Source organism: Capsella rubella, unplaced genomic scaffold (genome assembly GCF_000375325.1).
Source record: "Capsella rubella cultivar Monte Gargano unplaced genomic scaffold, Caprub1_0 scaffold_5, whole genome shotgun sequence".
NCBI classification, from domain to species: Eukaryota; Viridiplantae; Streptophyta; class Magnoliopsida; order Brassicales; family Brassicaceae; genus Capsella; species Capsella rubella.
In genome coordinates this window covers 4,363,659-4,370,470 of record NW_006238919.1, presented here as the reverse complement: position 1 = coordinate 4,370,470, position 6,812 = coordinate 4,363,659, and the positions used below count along the sequence as shown (strand labels likewise).

At 40.3% G+C, this 6,812-nt stretch overlaps 1 non-coding gene across 1 annotated transcript; it reads right to left on the bottom strand.

The window, feature by feature from the left end:
* Nucleotides 1-4,913: 4,913 nt before the first annotated feature.
* Nucleotides 4,914-5,017, bottom strand: LOC111830823. The gene has a single exon (XR_002834152.1). It is a non-coding gene; the product is annotated as a small nucleolar RNA R71 (small nucleolar RNA).
* Between the last annotated feature and the right edge of the window lie 1,795 nt (nt 5,018-6,812).

Sequence of the window (6,812 nt, the reverse complement as noted above, 5' to 3'; positions counted from 1 at the left end):
GAGAGAGAGAGAGAGAAAATTGTGTGTTGGCTTGTTCTTGAAGCTTAAGGAGAGGTTCTGGAGAGTTTTCTTGAGGTTTCTGTGGCTGTTCTTGGGTGTTTTAGCAAGGGGGAAGGTTGATTTTGTGGCTGTGGTTCAAGGAGGCTCTTGTTCTTGTTGTTTTCTTCTTTGTTCGTCCAATCCTTCAATCCACATCAAGTTGAGTGTGTGACCATCGTTGATCTGGGAAATATAAGACCTTATGATGTGTATTTGATTGATTTGGGTGGCTGGAATTGTTGTGTTTTGGCTTGTATTGTGTCTATTTATGATTTAGAGTTCAAATTTGGAGCCTGTAGGTGTTGAAATCGATCTCTGGTGTGAGGAGATGCGATTGCAGGCTTTCTACGGAGCCAATGTCGATCGACACTATTGGGTGTCACTCGACACCTATTTCTGGACAGTGTTATGGACAGCAATTTTTCTGGACAGCAATTTTTCTGGACAGCGAGTAGTCGATGTCTGTTTATGCATGGTTTGGTTGTTTGGAGTGATTTTATGCATGTTTGATGGTCTTATTATGCCTGTGTGTTTAACCCAGTAGATGAGAGAACCGCTTCACTGAGTATTTGTGATAGTACTCACGCATCTCATTGATTTTGTGATGCAGGTAAAGATAAAATGTGATAGTGGAATCAAGGTGAAGAAGAGGGCAATGATCTAGAGCGTTGGTTGTTTTATTATGGTTTAAATTATTGTTCTGGAACCATGGATTAGAAGCATGTTTAGGAATGCTCAGTTAATTTGGTTTATGGAGATTGTTGAATGATTGCTGGTTTAGTATTTCCATTGGTTGATTTTGGATTATTGGTTTATTTCTGCTGGTTATTGCCTGTTGGTTTAGTTCATTGGTTAATATTAATTATAGGGTTATTATTGATGAATTAAAATGAGAAAAACGGGATGGGTTGTTTCAGTTCCAGCATAACCAACCTCCTCATCAAACCAAGTGTGGCTTGGTTTCTTCTTATTTGAATCCATTGAGACTAGTCTTGTATTGACTCACTTTTTCTATTTTTGTTGAATAGTCTTCCATGGTTGCGTTCCTTGGATATTTTCTTGCACAAAAGAAAAGAAGAGAAACAAAAATGAAGATTAAGAACGTATTAAACAAAAATAAAACAAAGAAGCAAATAACAAATAACTCGTAAAGAAATATGGAAAATTTTGTTTTTTTTTTAAATTTTCTTTAGATATATAAATTCAAAAGTTTCAAATAAAAAATGGAAAACAAATATAAATTTTTATTTTCTGGTTTTTTAGAACTTCATATTTCGAAACTTAATTTAAATTAACAAAAATATGAATTTTATGGCTTTTTCTTTTAATAAATAAAAAAAATACATAGCAAGACATAAAAAAATTATTTGCTTTTCAATTTTTTTTAATAAAAAGGTAAATGATGAATAAAAAATAATAAACAAATATAGGTTGAAATAGCAAAAAGCCTTTGAGAGGCCCAAATAAAAAACTGTCTCGTCTCTTGTTCACAACCATAGCCACCATAGTCGATATGAGGGGGGAGCACTGTCTCTGACTTTGTCTCGTGATTGTGTTGCTTCTCACTCCTCTTGCTTCTTGAAGGACTTTATGGTGGCCGCCAGTTGGAAAATTTGAGTTTCAGTGATGGGCTAGAACTTTTCTCCGACAGCGGTGGGTTGGTGTCTTCTTCATTGATGTAGGGGTGGCTCCAGTCGAGCGGTGGAAAGAGATCTGTTGTGCATTACTCTGGTTGAAGACGCTGGAGGTTGTAACGAAGCTTCTTCATGGCTCAGTCGTTCAACTGGTTGTTGTGGCTACGACGGAAGTAGGTGAAGAAGAGGTGGGTTTACTGTTTTGTCTCGGTGGTTTACGGTAGATCCTTGAGATATTTGATGACCACTATGGGTTCCGGTGAAAGAGTGCTTGTCTTAGCTGTCAACCTCTGGATCCGCCGTTGTGGTTTCTGTCGGACCGGTTGAAAGGGTTTTTGTTCAGAAGATTTTGTGGCTCATGGAGTTAGATGGAGGGAATAGATCCATGGGTGTCTTATTGCTAGGTATGGGATATGACATCTCGGAACCGGTTGTCGAGGAGCTGAGCATATCGGGAGAACTATAAGAGGTGTGGTAGGTCGAAGGAATGGATGCAATGGTGGGAACCGGATTCTTTCGTCAGAGTTCTTAATTCCCTTGTGTCTGTCACAACATCATGGTCCTTGAATTCGCTGGAGTTTATACTCTAATTCCTTGCCTCCGGTTATACAGAAAGACCCAAGCTTCCGTCTTTGTTCTGACGAGTTTTCCGTTTTCTTCTTTGTGAAACTGTCTCTTCGTTTTTGTGTAAGCCCAAACCTGGCCTTTTAAGGGCCCAACCAATTAAGGTGTTTTTAAAAATTAAATAGGTTGGAAAGATACAACCTTAGATAAGAGTTTTGATATCAGATGATTCTAGATTGGAATCACTCTAACTTCAAATCACACAAGGGTCAAGAGATTCCATGCTTAATTTTTGAAAGGTGGAATTCACGCGCTGGCTCTGAAGCACTCACTCGTAAATGAAGGGTCGATACACGAGATAGATCAGGTGATTGACTCGCTTAATTTTCTGGTGAATAATTAACCCTAGGCTTTGAGCTTGTTCAGAACTCCATATAGGCAAGCATTATTGATAAGTCTGTATTTCATCACCTTTTGAGCATGTGTTCATCATCTTTTCCGCATCATTCACTTGTTGTTTCGCATCATATTGATCTTTTTCTGCATGTTTTACATATTTAGGTAGGTTTTATGCATGTATTGCATACATTCTGCATATATTGAGTGTTTCAGGTACTTAGGAGGCATGCGGAGCGAAGCAGAGGAACAAACGTTACTCGACATGCGAGTGATCGAGTGGGACGATCGAGTGAGAAGCAGAGATGCGTTGCAGAAACATACTTCACTCGACGGACGTGATCGAGTAGGGTGATCGAGTAGCCGATCGAGTAGGGGGATCGAGTGAACCGAGGGAATGCAAAACAGGATCAACCGTCACTCGACGTGCACACTCGAGTGACACGATCGAGCAAAGCAGAGAAGATGTTCACTTGAGATGCTCACTCGACCAACATAGTCACGACAACTCTTAAACCACGTTTTACTTTGTCGTTTTATGTTTTTAAGTTTTTCCCAAACATTGCTATAAATAGGTCTCTTTTGGCATTGCCTAGGGGGTCGAGTTTTTATTCTTAGGTTTTTATTGTTAGCCACCAAACAATCCAGAGAATTATAATTCAGATTTTTTTTAAGTTATTAAGATTTTGCACTTAGTTCTTGAATCATTATTTTTTTTCTTCCTGCCATCGTTATTGTTATGCATGTTTTGAACGATTCTGAGTTTATGATGTTTAACATGATTTTTGTGTCTGAGTAGTGTTAGGATTCTTGAGGATGGGATAGATTAGGTGGAGAATGTTAGTTTGCTAGAGTGTTTAAGTTAGATTCGTTTGTTCCCTTCTGGATTAGTGTATTCATAGCTAATTCTTCTCTGATCAAGTGGAATTAGATCTTAGACATTTCAGCACCTACCAAGTGTTTGATGAAATGTCTGAACAACTAATACCAGAGATATACTTGCTTAGCTTAAGAGATTAAATGTCTAAGAAGTTTATTGACATTAATGGATTGTTTCTTCATGCCTGGTTACTGCATGTTTCATCAAAGAGGTTCGAGAATAGGAAGTGTTGTAAACATGAAAGTTTCTGCCAAGAGATTGGATTAACTAGTATTTGATGTTCATTATCTAGGAATTAGTATGTTTGTCGTTTGTTAAACACTCGAAGTAGATTAGCATACTCCATCTACATCAATAACCTCATCCTCAGGATCTTCTATCCATTTGTGCTTTCTGTTTAATTCTCTTGTTATTTACTTGTTCCGCTTTGTTTTCTTGCTAGTATCAATAATCATTACGTTTTAGTTTATGCATGGTAGTAAATACAGCCTTACATTTATCGCATGTTTAACATGTTTACTTAGGATCACTGAAAACCAAAAATCATTTATGCTTGCTTGACTTAATCATTTCTAATATATCTTGATTGCTAGCATCACACCTGATTGGATTGATACATATTGTACTACAATGACATGATAGTACTCTAGGGTAATTGATAGAAAAATTCTAGTATCAATTTGGCGCCACTGCCATTTGGGTGTTTGTTTGTTACATTTGAGATTTTAGACTTGCTAAGATCAAGTTGTTACACAACATTCACTATAGTTACTCACTATGTTCTTTCTGCTTGTCTACTGATTTAGGTACAACTCTTGCTCAACTGATCCTACTCGACTGACAGACTCAACCGTCTCGCGAGCTAAGTTAATTTGATTTGTATGCACACATGGTCGCAAGGCACAGAGAATTTGTTCCAGCCCTCCGACTATATTGATTGTTTGGTACCTGCATCAAGACAGCAACGCAACAGAGTAACACCACAACAAGTGGAGATGGAAAACCATGAACAACCACCTCCACCACGGGCACCTACAAGGATTGGAGTTGGTGATGCTCCACGCAACCATACCCATCGTCAAGGTATAATGCCTCCAGCCGTGCATAACAACAACTTTCAGATCAAGAGTTGTCTGATCTCCATGGTCCAGCAGAATAAATTTCATGGTCTGCCTATGGAAGACCCCATGGATCACCTCGATGAGTTTGATCGTCTCTGCAGTCTCACCAAGATCAATGGGGTCAGTGAGGACGGTTTCATGTTACTTCTCTTTCCATTCTATCTGGGTGACAAAGCTCATCAATGGGAGAAAACTCTTCCTCCAGGATCTATCACTTTCTGGGATCAATGCAAGCAGTCGTTTCTTGCCAAGTTTTTCTCCAACTCCAGACTTGCACGTCTGCGCAACGAGATCTCTGGGTTCACTTAGAAGAATGGAGAAACGCTTTGTGAAGCCTGGGAGCGCTTCAAAAGTTATCAGTCTTAGTGCCCCCACCATGGCTTCACCAAGGAGGCTCTCCTCAGTACTCTTTACTGGGGCGTTCTCCCGAAGATCCGGATGTTACTTGACACTACCAGCAATGGCAACTTTCTGAACAAGGACGTCGACGATGGTTGGGAGCTTGTTGAGAACCTATCACAGTCTGATGGCAACTACAATGAAGACTATGATAGAACCTTCAGGGCAAGCATAGATCTTGATGAGAAGTACAAGAAGGAGATAAAAGCTGTGAATGATAAGCTGGACAAACTCTTGATGAGCCAGCAGAGGAACATCCATTTCGTCTCTGAAGAAGAACTTTTCCAGATTCTGGATGGGGCGGGAGATCAATCGGAGGAGATAAGCTATGTCCAGAACCAAGGTGGATACAATAAGAGATGCAATCCTTATAAGCAGAATCCGAATATGTCTTATAGGAGCACCAATGTTGCAAATCCCTACGATCAGGTTTATCCACCTCCACAACAGCAGCAGCAGGGGCAAAATAAAACATTTGTGTCCTACAACCAAGGTTATGTGCCCAAACAACAATTTCAGCAAGGTTACCAATCTCCAGCAGGACCACCACCAGGATTCCAACCTCAACACGCTCCGCCTCCTCAGGCACCAGACCATGACATGAAAAACATGCTTCAGCAACTCCTCAGGGACAAGTAAGTGGGTCCATGGACAATGCTAAGAAGTTTGCTGAGCTGACTCAGAGATTAGACTGCTTATACAATGATCTGAATATGAAGATTGAGACTCTGAATTCCAAGATCAAGTATATGGAGGGCAAATCTGCTTCTACTTCTGCCCTAAAGCCTGGCCAACTCCCAGGAAAAGCTGTTCAGAATCCTAAGGAGTTTGCTCATACCATCACGTTGAGGAGCGGTAAAAAATTGTCTCCCAGACAAGGACATGTTGATGTCACTGAGGACAGTGAAGACTTGGAAAGGGAGGATGCATGTTAGAATGAAGATCCGATTGTTCTTCTTAAAGAATCAGAAGCCGTACTTGAAGAAGCTCCTCAACCTGCTGAGAAACATGCTGAAACACCTGTAGCCACCAAGGATAAGCCTACGAGATACGTTTCCCCACCATACAAACCACCTCTACCATTTCCAGGACGATTCAAAAAGCAGCAAGCTGAGAAGTATAAGGCTTTATTTGAAAAGCAAGTGAAAGAGATTGAGTTGAGAATGCCATTGCTGGATGCATTCGCACTTGTCCCTCCTTATCAGAAGTTCATCAAAGATTTGGTTATGGAGAGAGCAAAAGAAGTCCAAGGCATAGTGATATTGAGTCATGAATGCAGTGCCATTATCCAGAAGAAGATCACTCCCTTGAAGCTTAAGGATCATGAATCTTTCACTCTACCCTGCTCACGAGGCCCCCTATCATTCAGCAGATGCCTATGTGATCTTGGAACTTCAGATGGCTAGCGTTTAGGATTCACAAGATACAAAGCGTGCAACATATCTGTCATACTAGCTGATAGGTCAGTAAGGCTCCCGCATGGACTCTTGGAAGACTTGCCAATAAGGATTGATGTTGTTAAAGTCCCTACAGATTTCGTTGTCTTGGAAATGGATGAAGAGCCTAAGGATCCCTTGATTCTTGGAAGCCCATTCCTAGCCACTATAAGAGCTATCATTGATGTTGAGAAGGGAAATATTGATCTATGATTGGGAGAAGACTTCAAGATGACATATGACATCAAGGAGTCCATGAAGAAACCAACAATCAATGGCAAGGTGTTCTGGATAGAGGAGATGGATCAGCTAGCTGATGAACTTTTATAAGAACTTGCTGAGG